Raw genomic sequence first — 21,396 nt, forward strand, 5'->3', positions numbered from 1 at the left:
AAGACACGTAAACCAGGTTCCTGAGCAGGAACACAATCGCCCCAAACTTAGAATTATCTAAGAACTGGCTAAGCACTGGGCAGGGCCGTCACCTACCCTGACCGGGGCCCGGGGAGGCCCCTCAACGCGCTCGAACCGGCCGGCCCCAAGGGCGCGGTTACCTCCCCGGAGGGTTCTAATGCCAGGCGAGGGCCTCCCGCCCTTTTCCGGGTCCCTATTCTTACTACCCAGGTTCTATCAGGTCTTCGCTCCCCCGCCCCCTGCCCAACCTCCGCCAGGCAGGGACGTGTACGCGCGTGCGCGCCGCCCCCGAAGGCAGAGAAGGCGCCTCCGCCCTCAGGAGCGCGCACGCCGCGCCGAGGGGCCCCGACGCGCGCGCTCCCGGCCCGCCTCCTCCTCGGCCCGCCCCCTCCCTCGCCTCTTCCTGCCGGGCGGTCCCCCTCTCCCCCCCTCTTCGCTCCCTCCGCCTTGCTCCCTCCGCCCTCCCAGGGCTCTGGCGGCCACGGAGTGAACGGGACGGGCCCGGCCGCAGAGCGCGGAGCGGCGGGTGGGACGTGGGCGCCTGGCAGAGTTGTTCCGGCCCTGCCCGCTGAGACGTGAGGAGGTGAGGCGAGGGCGGCCTCCTAGGGGCGGGTTGGCGGCCCGGCGGCAAGGAGCCGCGGGCAGGGCCGGGGGTGTTGGCGCCGGGGCTGAGCCGTGGGAGGGTCGGTGTGGGGGCCGGGCCGAGCACGGGATGCGAGAGGACTGCGGGGAGGAGGGCACCGGGGCTCCGGGACTGTCGGTCGCTTCCTGGACCCCACAGCTCTGCCTGCTGGTCGCTTCTCCCGGCCCGGGCGGAGTCGGGGCGCCCCTCACCTGGGGGCGGGGTGGGGACTTGGGCGCTCGCCCCCAGCTGTGCCCTCCTGACAGTGCCGCCGCCTCTGCCGCTGCGCCTTGCCTGCCGCCTGGCTCGAGGTCCCTGCAGCCCCGCGTCCGGGGGGCGTGTGGTTGGGGTATTTGCTTACCCACACAGGCTTCTGTTCGTGACCGCTTTCGCCCTCGCGCTCCCCCTGCCTCCGCCCGGCACTTTGCTCCGCTCTTGCTGTTGATGCTTGTGGTTTTGCAGTCTGGGAGGGGCTGCGTCCTGGGCAGATCTCTACCTGCAAGGAATGCCCCGCTTCAGAGTTGACCTCCTGGCCGCGAAAGTCCTCCGTCCAGGTGTGGGTGCTTAGTGTCCTGATAACTGAGTCAAAGTTTCTGAGACTGGTCTAGTACTTTGCACGGGTCGCCAACGGTGCAGGGCTGGGCAGTGCGTCAGCATGTGGAAAGGGGCTACCAGCCAGCAGAAGGTGGCCGAGTGCTAGAGGACTGGACTGACAGGGTTTGTTTCTGACCCTGGGGCAGTGCGTCCAGGTGCTTGTGTATTCTCCTTGTAGCTCTCAACGATTATCTTAGAAAATGTACCAAAACGTAGGTGGTCACTTGCAGAGTTGAGGGTTTCCTGCAAGTGAGGAGAAGAGCCAACCTCATTATGCTAATTAGTGGTAAGGAGAACTTTTGCTTGCTGGAGAGATTTCAGCGGTGACTGGAAACTGATTTCAGGGCCTGCATTTTAGTACTGGAAGGTTTAGGGATTTTTAATACACTTAAATTTTCTTGTACTTGGTGGGAGGTAGGTGGTTGCTTGTTACAGTTCTGAAAACACAATTTCAAGAAAACATTCTGACTTTTCTTATAGCAGTGTTTACATATGGCTTCTGTACTGTAGAATAGACAATACTATGATGTCAGAAAATAAAAAATGAAGTTGTTTGGTCAAATTGGAAGTGGATTTTGTCCATGGAAAATATTGGTCCACCAGCTGCTAGCACTGGAAAACTGGCCTATGATTCATTATCTCAAGAAAGAGCCCCATGTGAAACTCACAATGAAATTGCAAAGGAGCAAGACCAGATGAATTTCATCCGTTTGTATTTAAATGCTCACCTGTTTGGTGAGTTAGTTGAGACTGTGAGTTAGACTGGTGTGTATATTAATTCAAAATGTGCTCTGATATTATGTATTAATAAGTCATCTTGGGAGAAGTGGATGTAGTTGGGCAATGCTGATATGAGAACATGTTATGTAGCCTACATTATATTCTAGAAAGCTGGAAACAAGGTAGTAGATCCCAGTACTATTGGGACATGTGGTGAATAAACCACCCAGCATAAAAAGGTGTGACAATACATGTGTGAAGTTGTTGTTGTTGTTTTTTGGCCTGAGTTATTTGATGGGAACTTTAATATACAGTATTATGGTTTTGCTATTCTGAGAGTTTTTGTTCCTTTTGTTCCTGTTTCATGATTTAGATAGTTTTCTTTTCACTCTAGTAGTTATTATACTATTTTTTGAATGAAACAATTTTATAAGGCATATGAAAAAAGTTTTCATGTTTATCAGCTTACCAGCGTAAAATTTGTGACTTGTAAAAAGTTGTAATTAAAAAATTTTTCTTTGCTTTAACCCAGATTTCAACTCAATTCTATATTTATTTGAACTCAGATGATACAGAATTAAAGCTGAAAGTCCTTTTATCCATTCTTAATGGAATAGTTAAGGAATTCTGTTGTGCCAAGCAAAAATATTATGAGTGGGAGACAGCCAAGTTCAAGAGATTAACTTTGAAGACAGTAGTAGCTAACTAGCAAAAATTTCTTGCGTTGAGGGTATAGAACTGGATCTGCGTTCCATCCTACCATTGTCTTGAAGAGGTGTGGGGATGATTATGGCTAGAAAGAGGGTGTTTAGAGAATAAAGTAGAAACTGTAGTCTGTGGGATTCCCAGGCACAGAGCGTTTTTTGTTGTTTTTTTTTGTTTTTTTGTTTTTGTTTTTGCTATGTCTCACAAGTTTTTAAAAAAAATTTTTTTTTTAACATTTATTTATTTTTGAGACAGAGAGAGACACAGCATGAATGGGGGAGGGGCAGAGAGAGAGAGGGAGACACAGAATCAGAAGCAGGCTCCAGGCTCTGAGCCATCAGCCCAGAGCCTGACGCGGGGCTCGAACTCGTGGACCTCGAGATCGTGACCTGAGCTGAAGTCGGACGCTCAACCGACTGAGCCACCCAGGCGCCCCTTTTTTTTTTAAATTTTTTTTTTTTTAACATTTATTTATTTTTGAGACAGAGACACAGCATGAATGGGGGAGGGGCAGAGAGAGGGAGACACAGAATCAGAATATGTCTCACAAGTTTTAATGAGTTAATGCACATATATAGCTTTTGCTTTGTAGGAATAGGTCAGCCACCGGGTCTGAGTCTGACCAGCAGAAAAAGCTGTTCCAGCCTCTGGTACTGCAAAAGTAGCTCAGCTTCTTATGAAGATAGTCTTATGAGCATTTGCCATGACTAACAGTGGAGGCAGAGAAAGTACTGACTTGAGCCTGAGTTATGGTAAAACATACATTTTGGAGGAGAGATTTAATACTGTGAACATGGAAGAAGGCCTTTCTTGACTTGTGCCTTTTCAGAGTGGTGAATAATTTTCAGTATTTGAGATTGGGTATAAATACATGAATGTCAGTGAACCCCTAATAAGGAAGAGTTCATGGAATTTAGCAGAACTTGTATCTCAACATTCAACTTTTCATATTTCATTTACTTTCCATATTCACTCATTCAACAGGTAGGATGCCATAATTGTTTGAGGATAGCACGTTTGTGCTCATGCTGACTCCTTTTTGTCAGATTTTGGTACTTTTTGGTGTAATTTTTGGGGATTTTCCATGGAAGCTTCTAGGCATATAATTAGTTGATGTGGAGTTAGATTTGGGCTACGATTATTTGAAATTCTGAGCCTTCTTGTTTTCTAAATAGCTTTAAAAATAGAAAACACAATTCTTTATAAACACTCATGAAAAATCTGGTTACAGACTGTGTTGTCTAGAACAGCCAAGAATATATTCAAGAAACTTCCCCTCTCCTTACCTAGTTTAGTAAGCTTAAATAAGAAATAAGGTTTTTTTTTTTTTTCAATAAAAGCCTAATTTTCCCAGAGTATCAACTGTTGGATGTGCTGTTTTGTTTTTTTTTTCCCCTCCTTGCCTGTTCTAAATTCAACAAGTACATGTCTCTAGTCCATGGCAAAAACTTAATTCTAGTAGGGAATTCTCAGAAATGGGAGGTCTTGTTTGGGGATGCAAGCTTGTGCTGGAGAATTTGGCTGGAAAACATCAGATATAGAAATTAACTTTTTTATAGCACTGTTTTTTTCTGTACCTAGGGTTCTCAGTGGGGTGGGGGCATGGGCACAAATGTCACAATTACTTGGATTTTTTTTTCATATTATATATTTTCTCTTCCTCTCCTCCTCTATCCCCTAACCCTTTGCTAAATGAACCACTGTTACTAGTAGGAGTGTGTTTTGTCCCTAAGGTGTGTGGGGCTGAACAAAGGCTGAGAACCTTGGCCCTTTGCTGATACTTCCTAAGCCAAATTTCCACTCCCTGTAAGTTGCCATCTGTTGATATCAATAGGGATCTCTGTAACTCTCATTTCTGAGGAGAAATACATTTTGGTGGTAAAGAGATTATGTATATAACCAAACTCAGAGTAAGATTTATTGCATTGTGGAGGACACATGGAAGAGACTAGGAGATTGTTCAGCTGAACATTTATGAAACTGTTTTGACTGGAACTTACAATAAGAAACATGTTTTATACCTTAACTTAACACTCCCCCACCCACCCCATGTGCCTGTGTACAAAGTTGAAAATTTGGCAAAACTATACTTATCTTTTCAGGATCTTGATGGAACTGGCTCATTGTACTGGCTTGTAGAAGCAGTGTGGCTTTGTCTTCCTCCCTCGCTCCATGTTCAGTGACATGAGCTTGAAATTGGCCGTGGTGTGAGAGCATGTAGAAGTATATAAGTTCAGGGCCTTTTTCTCCGCTTCGTATAGCCAGTTTTTAAACATTTTCTGCGCACTACTGCCTACAACACACTTTGATGTTTTCTATTACACTTCATTTATTTAAAAAAATGCTGGGTTTGGACTCCCAAATTGATTTTATAGCCAGCTAATGATAGTTAACAGTCTATATTTAAAAACTGGTTTGGTCCACCCTCTCCTCTTTGCAGGTGAACATACCAAAATGTTGAAGTTCAAGGTCAGATGGCTAGTTACTAGTAAAGCCGGGTCTCCAGAATCCTAGTAATCTGGCCTTGTTTCTAGTGGACTTCTCTACTAACCCAAGCCATTTATGTAGCTCAGTTGAAGCGCTTACTATGTGCAAGACATTGGTTAAGCAGTTGGAATAGAGTTTGAATAAGGCATGGACTTTGACCCTAAGGCCTTTATGTTTATGTAGGGATTAGATATGGAAACAAAGCTACTATAAGGCAGAAAGTAATGTGTGGTAAAGAAATAAAGATAAGGCACTCTAAGAATTTAGAGACAGGAGGGGGCAATTACTTTTGGTTGTAAGGATAAGGGAAGAGGTGACATTTTAACCGTGCTTTGAAGAATAGGTAGGATTTGGACATGTGGAAATAGGACAAGTAGTATGTAAAGAAAGGCCTTTCTATACCAGGGGCCAAGGGTGATCAAAGATCAAGAGGGAAAGAACTAAGCAAGAAAGAGCATCAGATGGTGAAGAGTCTTAAATGCCAGTTTTCCTTTCTGCTTTTCAGTTTATCTTTCCTTTTTGACTCTGGAGTCATCTAGTAGTACTTCTTAACATTAGGCTTTATATATATGCCTTGCTCCTGATTAGAATATGACCCAGAGAACACTTGAGTATTCTTACAGTAAAAGCTGAAGGGAAAAATTATTAGTGTTAAGGAAGCAACCTTGTGTTTTCCAATCCTAAAACTATTGGAAAGTAAGGGAAAATATTTTCTTTGTGAGGAGATACTATTATTTTTTTGTTTTGCCAGATAGCATCAAATTGGCTGTAGTAGAGGAGGGAGCAGTTTTGAAAGTATTTTCAAAGTGCCTTTAAAATGTGATTTCAGAATGGATGGATCTTAGTTTTTGGAGGCAGATCTGGTTCAGGGAGAAAGGTAGTCTTTACAGATCCATGACTGGGCTGACTAGCTTTCAGAATTTAGGGCATCAAGGCAAAGTATTTTATATGACATCCAGATGTGAGGGATTGATAGATTTTTATTTTTATTTATTTATTTTTTTACTCAAAGAATTTCAGCATTTATGCTATTTGACAGGCTGTATGACTGAGGATGTTTTGAAGTCCTGGATGGACCTTGCCTTGTTCCACAGGTGAATTAGATGGCTAGAAATGAACATAAGTGACAGTAAGGTATGTCTGTTAATCAGATTGACTGGTGATAGCTCTCAAGCTTTTCTGTCTTCAGATGATTTCACACTTTACTGCTTCTAAGTAAGATGATGCACAGTCAATTTGAAGAAGCTTTAGTTCTTTTTGACCCCTCAGTTCTGTAAAGGTAAAAGCCCTTTTAGAGTGTTGCCCAGGTAACAACAAATACACAGACTGGTAGAAGCATGTGGAAAATTTTGGTAATCTTGGTGATGAAGTTGCTACAGTAAATAACTGCTTAGTTGGTAGAAGCTGGGCTACTTCTGGATGGTTGACGAAGAATTTTTAGGATGAGCTTTTGTTCCAAAATAAATATGAATTGTGTCTTTGCCATTCTGTTTTCCTCATTTATTTAAGCTTCTGATACGTAAAGTTTGTCCTGTCATTTCAGAAGGTTTCAGCAGTTTCATATGAACTGCTTCACAGGATAGCACACCCCAAATAGCGTGATAAGAGTTCAGATGCAGCATGCCTCAGATACCTCACACCAGTTGAATGGAGTAGCTAATCGTGTCAGCACAGGGTTGTTTTTTTTTTTTAATTAATTTTTTTTTGAGATGTGTTAGGCTTCACAAATAGAGTTTATATGATATTGATGTCTTTAAGCTGTGTGTTTTCTACAGATATTCACATATGCAAAAATGTGTATTATGTATGTATACAGACATGCACACCACCCACTAATTGTTGGTATTTGTAGTGAGTATGGTCTACCTGGCAAATGCCTAAGAACAAGTGGTCATACTCTTTGAAGGCTATCATGTGAAACAGTGACAAATATGACAGTAATGCAAACCCAAAGGGACTTTTTGCATGCCAAATTTCCAGGAAAGGAGCACATTTAAAAAGGCAAGTGTAGGACACATTCATGTATCAGTGAAGGATTTCTCAACTTTTCCTCTACCCCACATGTACACCCATATTCTGTCCTATTTTTTAGTAGTAAGCAAAATCGCAAGACTTCAAAATCAGACTTCCACCACAGGGGATGCAAAGAACAAACACTATTTTTAGAAAAACTACAGACCTGTGGTTTTCACTTTTGCAGATTTAAGAGATATATAATACTAGTTTTTGATAAACCATACAGAATATTTATTCTGTGCTTCAAGATGTATTCATTTTGAGGTCCTATGCTAAGAGCATTGAACAAATGCAAATCGCTAGTGGTTAATCAGGAATTTCCTTGAGTAGTTTCTCTGTGTAGTAAATTTATCTTGGTATGACATTTTAAATAGATATATTTTAATTTAGTGAAAAGTCAACCACTGAGGGGAACCTATATATATACTGGCAGACAATATGGTTTCTTAGGTTTTTGTTTTTTTCCTTAGGGTGTTTTATAGTATCTTTGTTACTTTGGCTTCTGAGGCCATCAGACCTCATTCATTTATTATTTCCACCAAGCTCTTCCCTCATGAACTGTATTCTTTCATGTTATTTAAAAAAAAATTTTTTTTTAAACGTTTATTTCTGAGACAGAGAGAGACAGAGCATGAACAGGGGAGGGTCAGAGAGGGAGGGAGACACAGAATCTGAAACAGGCTCCAGGCTCTGAGCGGTCAGCACAGAGCCCGACGCGGGGCTCGAACTCACAGACTGTGAGATCATGACCTGAGCCGAAGTTGGACGCTTAACCGACTGAGCCACCCAGGCGCCCCTTAAAAAATTTTTAAGTTTATTTACTTATTTATTTTGAGAGAGAGAGGGCAAGTGGGAGGTGCAGACACAGACGGGAAGAGAGAATCCCAAGCAGGCTCTGCACTGTCAGCTCAGTGGAGCTTGAATTCATGAGCTGTGAGATCATGATCTGAGCCAAAGTTGGGACACTTAACCGGCTGAGTTACCCAGGCACCCCCCTGTATTATTTCATTTTAAATCTTTGTCTGATATGTGCCCTGCTGTTAAGGAGTGTATGTTTGGACTAATGTTTTGATTTGCCTTTGTCCTAGTCTTTGTGTAAAGATAAATTACTGCCTATCAAGTTGGTACTGAATTTTTTTTTTTAAATCTTTATTTATTTTTGGGAGAGAGAGATAGAGTGTGAGCAGGGGGGGAACAGAGAGGGAGGGAGACACAGAATCCAAAGCAGGCTCCAGGCTCTGAGCTGTCAGCACAGAACCTGATGTGGGGCTCCAACTCGTGAACTGTGAGATCATGACCTGAGCCGAAGTTGGACGCTTAACCGACTGAGCCACCCAGGTGCCCCAAGTTGGTACTGAATTGCAATTCAGTTAATGTCTTGTTTCCTCTATCCATTTTTTCCCTCAGTATTCTAGAATATTATTATTCTTCTTCAAATCCTAGGACTGTCTGTTTACCTATACTAGCAAACTATAACATTTTTATGCATGAGTTATGTAACTTAATTTTTCGTGAATGAGTCTAGGCCTCAAGTTTTTTTTTTTTTCTTTTTAATTCTGAAATGCATTTTATATTGTCTACATTGTGAGTAGTTTTGATGGATGAAACAGGTTTCTACAGTTGGTTTCACAAACAATAAAATAGCAATCTCTACCATTTGAAGATACCAGATACAGTTTTTAAAAGGTAATTTAACAATAGGTTAGAGAAACCAGTTTGTTTAGCAATTAATGTGATACTTGCCATTTTGCATAAAAATTTCATTGTTTGCATGCTAATCATAGTGAAACTTTATTATATTACACAGAGGAGAATTTACTTTTTAAAATAGAGGGCTTTAGTGATTTTTGCATTTTGGAGAATTTCATTTGGAAGAGGATAATAATAGATTTTAAAAATTTTGGTTGGGCTGGGGTATGAATATGGGCAAAAATAATCATTAAACTGCAAATAGCTAAAATCATTTTTTGATTTTATGGAAGACAAGGTATGTAGAACACATGACCTTAATTCTTGATCTACTGCTATTGTGAAATTCAGAGAGAAAAAGTTATTTACCAAAAAAGTGATTTCTTTATTGAGTAATAATGAACTAACATTGAGGGTTTAATGGATTACTTATATAAGATACTGTGCACTCTCTAGTTAATATTGACAATAACAGTGTGGGGTAGGAGTTAGTATAATATTATTCCCAGTTTGTGGATGAGAATATGGTGAAGGTCCGTAACTTGCTTAAAATCATCCTTCTCACAAGTGGATGATTGCTCCTAAATCTGCCTCATTGTGACTCTCAGCTAGTATCAATGATTCTTTAAGTGGGGGTGATGATACTTATCTTGCCTATTTCATAGGGTGGTTATGAGAATAAAAATAAGGTTTACAAAAGAACACCTGTAAATATGCCTGGTGTTTTCATCTTACTGGATAATTAGTAAAAAATGCTTACTTATTTTGAGAGAGAGGGGTGCAGAGAGAGCAGTGAGAGAATCCCAAGCAGGCTCTGCACTGTCAGCATAGAGCCTGATGTGGGGCTCAAACTCATGAGCGCATGAGGTAATGACTTGAGCTGAAATGAAGAGTCAGATGCTTAACTGACCGAGCCACCCAGGTGCCCCATTTACTTTTGAGGAGCCAAAGAAATCTTGGAAATAGATAAACATTTAAATTACTTTCTGATTACTAAAATGAGTTGAACCATAAAATAAGTTGAACAGATGAATATTTGAAAGGCTGTTTGCACAGAAGACCTATTTTGTGTGGGTTCACAGGATCAGTGAATGAAAGATGAAGGAAAAAATATAGGGGTTTATTGAATAACAAGTGGATTGGATGATCTTTAGCAAATTGAATTTATTCTGCAATGAGGAAGAGTATATTAAATAACATGAGGTAACTTCTAAGACCCTTCCAAGATTAAGAATATATGAGTCCTGTAATGGGTGACTTTTATTCTTTTTTCTTCTAACAACTTGAAGTAGCTAGATACAGCCAAGATAACTTTTAGCTTGGATCATCAACAGTCACCATTCTTTAATGTCAATTTTTTGCACTTAGGTTGAGCAGAAGTATGTAGTTGCCTGGGAAAAATGTAGTTATGCATTTTTGTCTTTTTCCCTCCAAGATAAAAAGGTATTTTTCATGGTGAGGTGGGTAAAAGATTTTAATAGTATATTGTCACATGCTTGTATTTAATACTTTTCATATTACTTTCCCTTACATTTAGATTTCCCGAATGTGTATTTGGGAGAAGAAAGGTAATGTCGTCATAGGTATGAAAGGTCATTTTTATTATATGGAATGTTATGGCTTTATGGCCATAAATTCAGTTTCATTCTCTGACATTGTTTTATTCAACAGCATTTATAAGGCAGAGTGTGGGTTCTGTGCATAAGAAGCACAGGTAAGAGACTGTTAGTTAAGCTGACAGTCATATTGGAGAAACGTCAAAACAGTGGAGTTTAGCGAGGACGGGGCAGCATAGGATGTGTCTTACAGGAAAGCTTCAGAGTGTTATGTACCCTGGCCTAGGATTTCAGGTAAGGCTGCCTGAAATATCTGAGTTGAGCTGAAAGAAGGCATGAGAGACTTATTTTATTTAATTATTTATTTATTTATTCATTCATTCATTTTTTTAAATGAGAGAGATCTTTTATTTTTTTAAAGTTTATTTATTTAAAGAAAGAGCATGTGCAGTGGAGGGGCAGAGAGAGAGAATCCCAAGCAGGCTCTTTTCTGTCAGTGTGGAGCCTGATGCAGGGCTTGAACTCACAAATTGTGAGATCATGACCTGAGCCAAAACCAAGAGTCAGTTGCTTAACTGACTGAGCCATCCAGGCGCACTAAGAGAGACATTTTAGATAGAGGTATGAAGATTTGAAATTGTAACTCTTTACCTATGTAGACCCTGTGTAGGCAGCTCCTCATTTCTCTGAATTTTGCAAAAACCCCAGAGTAGATGTCATTTTTATAATTAATTCTTTATAAATCTTTTTATTTCTCACTGATAACTTATTTTTATGTTAAATATGCTTGTTTCTAAGGTAGCAGATTAGAAGGAGGAATAATTTAGAAGAGGTGAGATGTTGTTGTAAGCATACATACTGATAACAGGACAGTGAGATTGCTGACATGATAGCAGTGCAGAATAGAAAAACTATATACAAAAAAAAAGTCTAAAAACTGTAGATAGTTGCGCTCTGTCTCTTTCTCTCTCTTAAAAATAAACATTAAAAAAATTAAACAAAAGTAAAGGGGTGCCTGGGTGGCTCAGTCAGTTAAGTGTTTGACTTCGGCTCAGGTCATGATCTCACTGCTCGTGAGTTCAAGCCCCGCATTGGGCTGTGTGCTGACAGCTCAGAGCCTGGAGCTTGCTTCAGATTCTGTGTCTCCCTCTCTTTCTGCCTGTCTCCTGTTTGTGCTCTTTCTCTCTTTCTCTCTTTCAAAAAGAAACAAACATTTGAAAAAAATTTAAAAACTATAGATAGTATAAGGAAAACAGCCTTGCATAACCTAATTAGCTTTAAGGTATCCATTGTATTTCTAATAGTATAGAGTAATAATCAAAATTTGTCAGGTTCTCACTTACCAAGAGAAGGTTAACTATATGGTCTGTATAGTACATTTATGAAGGCATTAAGGTATTTATCATAGGAAGTTGTTTTATATGGAATATAGTTGAGTGTTGAACAATGTGGTTTTGAGTTGCACAGGTCTACTTATAGCAGATTTTTTACTGTAAGTGTAAATGCTGTAAATGTATTTTCTCTTATGATTTTCCTTTTTTATTTTTAATATTTATTTTATTTTTGAGAGAGAAAGAGTGCAAGTCGGGGAGGGGCAGAGAGAGGAAAGACAGAGGATCCGAAGCTCTGTGCTCTGTGCTAAGTAGCCTGATGTGGAGCTTGAACTCACGAACCCTGAGATCATGACCTGAGCTGAAGTTGGACTGAGCCACCCAGGCGCGCCCTCCCCACCTCCGCCTTATGATTTTCTTAATAACATTTTCTTTTCTCTAGCTTACTTTATTGTAAAAATACAGTATATAATACATATGACATGTCAAATATGTGTTGATTACATTATCAGTAAGGCTTCTAGTCAACAATAGGCTATTTGTTTTTCATTTTAAACAACTTTTATTTAAAGTTGTCAATTGTTGGGACACCTGGGTGGCTCAGTCGGTTAAGCGTGCGACTTCGGCTCAGGTCATGATCTCACGGTCCGTGAGTTCAAGCCCTGCGTCGGGCTCTGTGCTAACAGCTCAGATCCTGGAGCCTGCTTCGGATTTTGTGTCTCCCTCTCTCTCTGCCCCTCCCTCGCTTTCTCTCTCTCTCTCTCTCTCTCTCTCTCTCTCTCTCTCTCTCTCAAAATACATAAACATTAAAAAAAATTTAAAAAAAGGAAACCAGAGGGTAAACTCTTCAGTTATCAAATTGCTGATCCAGAATGATTGATTTCCAAAGGGCTGTGAATAACCGTGGAGTTTTCTTCTTATATATGACACACAGAGACCTGCAGAGTTTACAAAATACTAGACAAAGTTCAGCAAAGTATTTGCCATGTAACATTGGTTAGAAATGATTTGCTTATAAGGTATCAGAGTTAGGCTTCTTGACCATTTGGGTACCAGGTGTTTTTAAAGAGTGTGGATTAGATCTCTTTTCTCTGCTGGGTGGCTTGTAGTTGTGGTCTTAGCATAGATACCATCATCTGGAAAGCCTTCACTGAAACCGTAGACTAGTATACGTGTTTTCAGAGCATTCTGTTTTCTTCCCTGTTGTGATACTAACACATTGTATTGTAACTTACCTGTTTCTGCATTAGACTATGGTATAGGCTTAAAGAAAAAAATTTTTTAAACGTTTATTTATTTTTGAGAGAAAGAGACAGGGCATGAGCAGGAGAGGGGCAGAGAGACAGAAACACAGAATCCCAAGCAGGCTCCAGACTCTGAGCTGTCAGCATAGAGCCCCACACTGGTCTCGAACCCATGAACTGTGAGATCATGACCTGAACTGAAGTTGGATGCTTAACCAACTGAGCCACCCCTCAGTAACACTTTTTAAGTGAATTTGTAAACTATGTTAGAACTGAACTGGGTCTGTCATTAACCTTATTAAATGAAAATCTCTTCAAATGAATAATAACTAGTTTATAAAAATACAACCTTTGAGCTAGATGGCAGCAAATTATTTAGTTTCCAAATTGGATTACCAACCAGAAAAACTTTATCTAGCCCTTGTCAAGATTGTAATTGTTATGATGGCTGTGTGTTTATTTTTTTATTTTTTAACATTTTTATTTATTTTTGAGACAGAAAGAGACAGAGCATGAACAGGGGAGGGGCAGAGAGAGAGGGAGACACAGAATCTGAAACAGGCTCCAGGCTCTGAGCGGTCAGCACAGAGCCTGACGCGGGGCTCGAACTCACGGACCGCGAGATCATGACCTGAGCCGAAGTCGGATGCTTAACCGACCGAGCCACCCAGGCGCCCCAATGGCTGTGTGTTTAAAGTAGGTGGAAAAGATTGTAGAGTTTCTTTTCCTGGACCTGCTGCTTTCTGACCTTGTTCATTTGTGTTGGTGGTTATGCCTCATATTGCCATCATCTTTATGATGGGATTGTTATTGATCTCTTGGGGAATAAAGGATCCTGAATCTGACAGACTTACTAGCTGTGGAACTTTGGATAAATAACCTTACTTCTGGGTTTATGTATCTGTAAAATGAAAGTAATAGTAGCTCATGACTCTATGAAATTGAAGAAATAAAATAGGTGTATAGAAAGTGTATAGGGTGCCTGGTGTATAGAATGTGCTCTATACATGATAGGTATTATTGGCTCTGTTACCGAGCCAGAATCCTCAGTATGCCTTACTTTTAGTAACTTTAATTGACAACAGCAAACCAAAAAATAGGGGGAGTGAGGTGCACCTGGATGGCTCAGTTGGTAGAGCATGCAACTCTTGATCTCAGGGTTGTGAGTTTGAACCCCATGTTGGGCATAGAGATCATTTAAAAAATAAACGAATGAAGATTAAAAAATAGGGGGAGGGATACTTGGATGATCTGGGGAATGAGAGAAGAAATTTTATCCCAGTGATCTTGACCTCACACAGAAAACATGGATGGGGAGGGCCTGTGGCTTTATGTGAAGGCTTAGGGTAGAACCAGATTGATCAGATGTGGCATAACATTTATATTCTGGCTTAAAATCTCATAAAACAGATGAGTGGCTTTTTGTTTTTATTTATTAAAAATGCTTATGATACTAAACTACTTACTTTATTAGGTAATTATTTTTCATTGAGCTGAGCCCAGTTTATTGAAGGCTTATGGATTGTTGAATTGTTCCTTTGTGATGTTATGTTAAGATAATCCAAGAATGATATATTTTTTTCCCCATCTTTTTCTCTTTTAATGCCATAAGCTGTTGAGATCTGTACTGCTGCTACTGCCCCAGTGGCAGGGCGGGGGGCGGGGCTGCCATTTCCTTGTATCTCTTCTGTTTGCAAGGCCCTGTGGTGGTGCTGTGGGGAAATGTATAGAAGTACGAGGCGTAAACCATGTCTTTTAGGAACTTGACTGTAGTGGAGAAAGTAATATATACATGTATTAAAAATAACTGATTTTTAAAAAGATCAGAATTATTGGCTGAAACAACCATCTTATTCTCTGACCCCAATATCCCTAGCATCATTTAAGATCTATAGTTTTGCTGGAAAAAAGTCCTAAGGTGTTATATATGCTGGTGTCAAAAAGTAATAGGAAAGTTGAAAATGGAAGTTTCTGATTAATGTTAATTTTTAAATCTTATTTCAAAATCTTCATTAGAATTATCTTGTCCTAATTCTTTCACTAATATCTTCTAAGGATTTAAAAAATTACCAATAAATCTTAAAATGTGCTTACTTTGTCACCTTCAAATGTGATCATTGAAATGTTGGTTAATTACTCTAAGTAGATGAAGTGAAATCATCATTAAGATATTTTCCTGTGATAATATTTTATCTCGATTTGTGTATCACTTGAAAAACAAGTTTGTGCCATATTTATTATTGAATCTTTTTGTAATATCCTTTTTACTTAAATGGTCCATGTTGTGATAAAAAAAAAAAAAAGAAAAGCATTGCCAGGGTGGCTGGCTGACTCAGTTGGTGGTGCGTGTGATTCTTGATCTCAGGGTTGTGAGTGTGAGCACCACATTGGGTGTGGGGATTAATTAAAAATAAAATCTTAAAGAAACAAAATGGAAAACATTGGTGCCTCCCCCACCTTTACTCCTTGCTGTACCTCGAGAAATGCTTGGATATAAGAGAATCTCTAATCAGAATGTTCTCTCCTTCTCTTTTTCTGTTCCTGTTTTCTTGTCATTCAGATCTCTGCTTTTAATTTTCTCCAAGCCTTTTCCAAACCACCCAATCTGAAGTGGTCCCTTGATCTAGTCATACTCTGCCACGTTGTCCTCAAAATACTTATCCCTGTCATAGAAATGTCCTTCCTTCTTTCCTACCTTCCTTCCTTCCCACCCCTTCGTAGCATGTAAGCTTTTTGAGAGCAAGGACTTAACTTTTTCCTACTTTTGGTATCTCTCGAGCTTCGAATAAAGCACTCAATAAAATTTTGCTGATTGCAGAATGAAGCAGATATTCTTGCCCTTAACTAACTTTCAGACTTTCTTGAAAGTTGTTTGACTTCATTTTGCCTTGGTTTCTTCCTTTGCAAAATGGGTGGCGGGTGGGGGAGGAAAGATAAATTACGTTATCTCAAAAATCCCTGACATTTAAAGTCCTCCTCTTAGCTTTTGAGCTTTGAGTTCTGTTCTAATGGTATAGATGAATTTGTGCTGAGTTACTTACTTTCTTACCCTGTCTTCTATTGAAACCAGTCGTGCATATTTATATTTGCAGGATTACTGATAGTATTGGAAAATCAACTCTGATTGCAGAATCAAGTTCCTTCTGGATTATTTAAAGAGATTAGATCTGCAACATGATTTCTGTTTCTATACTCAAATAAGATAAGATTCTTTGGCATATCCAAGTATTGGGTTGAACTGATCTTTTTGGTATTTAAATCGGGAAATTTGAGTCAATTCAGGTTCTTAATTATTTTTAATCATGAAAGTTATTTACATGAAACTTGAGATAATATATGTATATACAATGAGAGTATATAACAAATGTTTGTACTAATTTCTGGAAGATGAGGATTGAAGAAATAAACTATAGTTTTTTGTTTGGTCCATGTGACTAGAATTTTAGACAGTTGACCCTTTCATTCTTCACTTGGGAAAGCTTTATTATTGTAAAGAACAAAAACATTTTTTGAAATGGGTAAAGGAAATGAGCAGTTGATAGCAGAGGAAATATAAGCAACTGGTGGAAGAATGTTAGATCTTATCAGTAACCAAATTTGAAAGGCTTATTAAAACAAAATGAAAGGCTATTTTATACCTATTTCAATTTTTTAAAGAACAATAAAGGCTGTATGGAAGGCTGGTTAGATTTTAGTAAAGTGGGCATATTCAAATATTGCTAGTGAGTTGTAATTTAGCAATATGTATCTAGAATTGTTAGAGTGCTCATAACCTTTTACTAAACCTTTGATTTAGTAATTTCACTTCTGAGAATATTCTAAAGAAATAACTACAGAAAAAGAGGAAAGAGATAAAAAACAGGTGTTTGTAGGAGCACCTGGGTGGCTCAGTAAGTTAAGTATCCAACTTCAGCTCAGGTCATGATCTCAGGTCAGGGTTCGTTGGTTCAAGCCCCACATTGGGCTCTGTGCTGACAGCTCGGATCCTGGAGTGTGCTTTGGATTCTGTCTGTCTGTCTGTCTGTCTGTCTCTCTTTGTCTGTCTCTCTCTCTGTCTCTCTCTCTCTGCCCCTTCCCCACTTGCATTCTCTTTCTCTGTCTCTCTCTCTCAAAAATAAACAAACAAAAAAAACCAAAACAAACAAAAAAACCCACCCCAGGTGTTTGCAGAACATTCAGAGCAGCATTTTTTATAATAACAGCATACTGGAAGCAACTTAAAGTCTTCTATTGTAGGAAATTTATCATCCATCTATTCTGAGAACCATTATATAGCGTGAAAATAATTACACTGGCTGTTAACATAAGGAAATGCCTGTCTTTTAAGGAAGGGCGAGTATAAAATTTAAAGTAATTAAGAAAAAGAGAATGCACTAAAATGCTAATTGTGTTAGTGTGATTGGATTATGGGATTTTTTCCCTAAATGTAAGTAAAGTTTATAATGAAAAAGTATAAATAAGTCAGAGTTTGTTAGCTGTGATAATTTGGTTAGTATAACTAGGGTTGCCAGATTTAGCAAATAAAAATACATGTGATATTTGGGACATATATGTTGGGACCCTATGCTTCCCAAATCATTGTAACTATTGTTTTTAATTCATGTAACTTTTGTTTTCTAAACTAGCTGGGAGAATTACTCCTATGGGCTAGTTTTATTTCAGGACCAGCTTTTGAGTGATGCTTGAGGGAAATATGGTTCAGTATGTGGAAAAAGTGATTTAAAAATCTTGTTTAACAAAGACATGGTGATATTGGATGTTGTCTGTTTACCGTAGGTAGAATGAATTTGGAGAGAAGTAAGGTTGGAGATAGGGCCATTTAGAAAATGATTACAGTAATCCAGGTAAGTGATCTAGTGTGGAAGTAGTGAAGTTGGAGAGGAATAAGCAGATTTAAGTTTTTGTGAAGTAAGATCAATAAGACTTTGAGATATATTAAATTTAGGGGTTAGAGAAGGAATCATTGGTTTTTGGGCCTCTATCAGGAGAGATTAAAGGAGGAACAGAGTTTTGGGGAAAGAAAATATGAGCTCAAGTTTTGATGTCTATGCAGTAAATATTATAGATATCTATAGGCAATATGACATATGGTTATAAAACTCGAGCGAGATGTTTGAGTTTGAAATGTGCTAATTGAGACTAAGTAGAATAGAAGAGACCCAGAATAGAATTGTCAGGAACTCCTTTTTAGAGATGGAAGAGAAATTTGTTAAAAAAAAAAAAAAAAAAGATTGTTTCTAAAAACTTACATATTTATATATTTTTTCTTCTGTTTATATTTATTCCTGTTTATTTTGTTTATTACATTTCTTTCCTCTATTAGATTAGACAGAACCACGTCTCTTTTGTTTACCTCCCTGTATATAGTACTTGGCACATACTAGGCACTCAACAAATAGTTGAGTGTATAATTAAAGTTTTGTGTATCTTTGTATTCCTTTTGTTCCTCATTTTAATGTCTTTTAGTTGGGAATCATTCTATTGTATGATCAGTTTTTCTCCATAAATCAGTTTCATACAGATAAGTTTTTAACTTTTCATTATAGAAAGTTTCAAATTTATAAGAAAGAGTAGTTTACTTAATGTTCATGTAATCATCTACATTGAACAGTTTTTATTTGCCATCTTCATCTCTTTTTTTTTTGGTAGGTCACTGCAAATTACAGAAGTTGATTTATTTTAGACCTAAATATTTAAATGCATCTTAAAAAAATTAACATTTTCTGGGGCACCTGGAGGGCTCAGTCTGTTAAGCGTCCGACTTCAGCTCAGGTCATGATCTCACGGTTTGTGGGTTTGAGCCCCGCTTTGGGCTCTGTGCTGACAGGTCGGAGCCTGGAGCCTGCTTCAGATTCTGTCTCTGTCTCTCTGCTCCTCCCCCACTCACACTCTGTCTCTCTCTCAAATAAACATTAAAAAAAAAACCATTTTCTTACATAACTATAATCACATTCTCACATTCTCACACCTAACTAACAATTCCTTAGATCATAAAAAGCCAAGCCCGTATCAACATTTTGCTACCTGTACCTGAAATGTTTGTATTAGTTTACTAGGGCTGCTATGACAAAAAACCAACAGACTGGCAGCTTAAACAGCAGAAAATATTTTTCACAGATCTGGAAACTGTAAGTCCAAGATCAAGGTGTTGGCAGATTTTATTTCATCTGAGGACTCTCTCCTTCCTTGGCTTATTGATGACTACCTTCTCTCTGTGTCCTCACATGTTCTTTCCTTTGTGTGTACATCCCTGGTGTCTCTGTGTCTTCCTAGAAGGACACTAGTCAAAATGGATTAGGGCCCACCCTAATCGCCTCATTTTAACTTAATCACCTCTTTAAAGGTCCTACCTCCAAATATAGTCACATTCTGAGCTATTGGGGGTTAGGGCTTCAAGATAGGAGAGAGAGAGATGCGGGGCTTGAACCCACCAACTGTGAGATCATGACCTGAGCTAAAGTCGGACACTTAACCGACTGAGCCACCCAGGTGCTCCTAAAAATATATATTTTTAAGTGTATTTATTTTTGAGAGAGCAAGAGAGACAGACAGAAACAGGGGAGGAGCAGAGACAGAAGAAGAGAGAGAATCCCAAGCAAGCTCCATGCTGTCAGCGCAGAGCCCCCAGTGAGGGGCTCAAACTCGGGAACCGTGAGGTCATGACCTTAGGTGAAATCGAGAGTCAGTTGCTTAGCTGACTGAACCACCCAGGCACCCCTGAAAGTTTGTTTAAATTACAGCATTTTGGGCACCAGTATTTATAGTTGTTGGTGTGTAGATCATAATACATTATATTTGGAGGCACATGTCTGATTGTCCTTGTCTTAGTGATGCTGAGATTGATCATTGGGTAAAGTGGTGATAATCTCTAATTGTTCTGTTATAAAGCTCATTTTTTACCATATAACCAACAAATTATTTGTGGTGTAATATTTTGACTCTAAATTTTATAGTTTTTTTTTTTTTTTTTTTTTTTTTAAGTAGGCTCCATGCCCAACATGGGCTTGAATGCATGACCCTGAGGTCAAGAGTCTCAAGTCCACTGACAGAGCATTGGTGTTGTTATGAATAGTGAATATTTGTCTTTTTTTTTTTCTTTTCAGCATTTGAACTCCTTCCTTGTGTTTGGCATATTCTCCCAATTTATGAGTCAGAGCTTTCACTAAAAGCTAAAAATGCTGGATGCTTTATTCCCAGCCCCCCCCCCCCCACACTTTTTAAAGTTTATTTATTTTGAGAGGGAGGGAGGGGCAGAGAGAGAGGGGGGAGAGTGAGAATCCCAGGTAGGTTTTGCACTGTGCAGAGCCCAATGTGGGGCTTAAACTCATGAACCATGAGCTCATTGTCAGATGCTTAACCCACTGAGCCATCCAGGTGTCCCCCCTTACCCCCCCCCACCCCAGCCTTTTCATCTAGGGCATGGATACATACCTAGGTCCCATCAGTCAGATACATGTATATCTAAAATTGGAGGACCTCTTAGGGCTCATAGACTTCATTGAAATGTGATTTTAGTGAGAGGAGGGATTTGTTAATGTTCCCCTTTGTCCTGTGTTTGATGCCAGGGTCTGGGAAGTGTGGAGAAATCTGGAGATGCCTTAATCATTTAAATCTAACTTCAGAGTCTACTGGTTAGGGACTATTCAGGAGGTAAATACTCCACTTGGGATGGAGAAAATTGTATGCACCTTGCTTTGAGAATGACAGAAGTAAAGTACTTTGGAGGATAATTTTAACTTTTATTTCTTTTAGGTTTTACTTAAAATGACGTTTTTGTTTTATTTCAAGGAATGTAAAATTATACCTTCAAATAATTATTTCTCGAAGTTTTCTGCCTTTAGTTTAAAATCCTGGGTAGCACATTGTAATGCATTTAAAGTAAAAGTGAAATTCTACTTTCCCCCTATATTGTTTAATAAACACACACATTAAAAAAAAAGAAATGAACTTATAATAGACATAGTATATTTTGAATATCTTACTGTGACAATTCTGTGCCAGCTTAATACCGTGGAACTTATTGAACTATTTTCTTTTTTTTTTTTTTAATTTTTTTTTTTAACGTTTATTTATTTTTGAGACAGAGAGAGACAGAGCATGAACAGGGGAGGGGCAGAGAGAGAGGGAGACCCAGAATCTGAAACGGGCTCCAGGCTCTGGGCTGTCAGCACAGAGCCCGACTCAGGGCTCGAACTCATGGACCACGAGATCATGACCTGAGCTGAAGTCGGACGCTTAACCGACTGAGCCACCCAGGCGCCCCCAAGAACTATTTTCTTATTAGATATTTAGATTGCCTGCCCCTTCCCCCTCCCCCCCCCCCCCAGGCCCCCGGGGCCAGTTGAAAACAATGCTAATATGCGTGCCTTTGTATTTTCACATATTATTGGGTATTTATTTGGGACAGATTT

General features: G+C 39.4%; 1 protein-coding gene across 5 annotated transcripts in view; it reads left to right on the plus strand.

The window, feature by feature from the left end:
* The first annotated feature begins 413 nt into the window (after positions 1–413).
* RABGAP1L (RAB GTPase activating protein 1 like) overlaps positions 414–21,396 on the plus strand; it is a 765,564-nt gene continuing 744,581 nt past the window's right edge. For 4 of the 5 annotated variants that reach the window (XM_047840293.1, XM_047840290.1, XM_047840291.1 and 1 more), the window contains exon 1: positions 414–604. The gene's annotated coding sequence lies outside the window, so the exon portion shown is untranslated. The remainder of the gene's footprint in view (positions 605–21,396) is intronic. The other variant, XM_047840289.1, reaches the window with a different exon arrangement.

Source organism: Prionailurus viverrinus, chromosome F1, assembly GCF_022837055.1.
Source record: "Prionailurus viverrinus isolate Anna chromosome F1, UM_Priviv_1.0, whole genome shotgun sequence".
Lineage (NCBI taxonomy): Eukaryota > Metazoa > Chordata > Mammalia > Carnivora > Felidae > Prionailurus > Prionailurus viverrinus.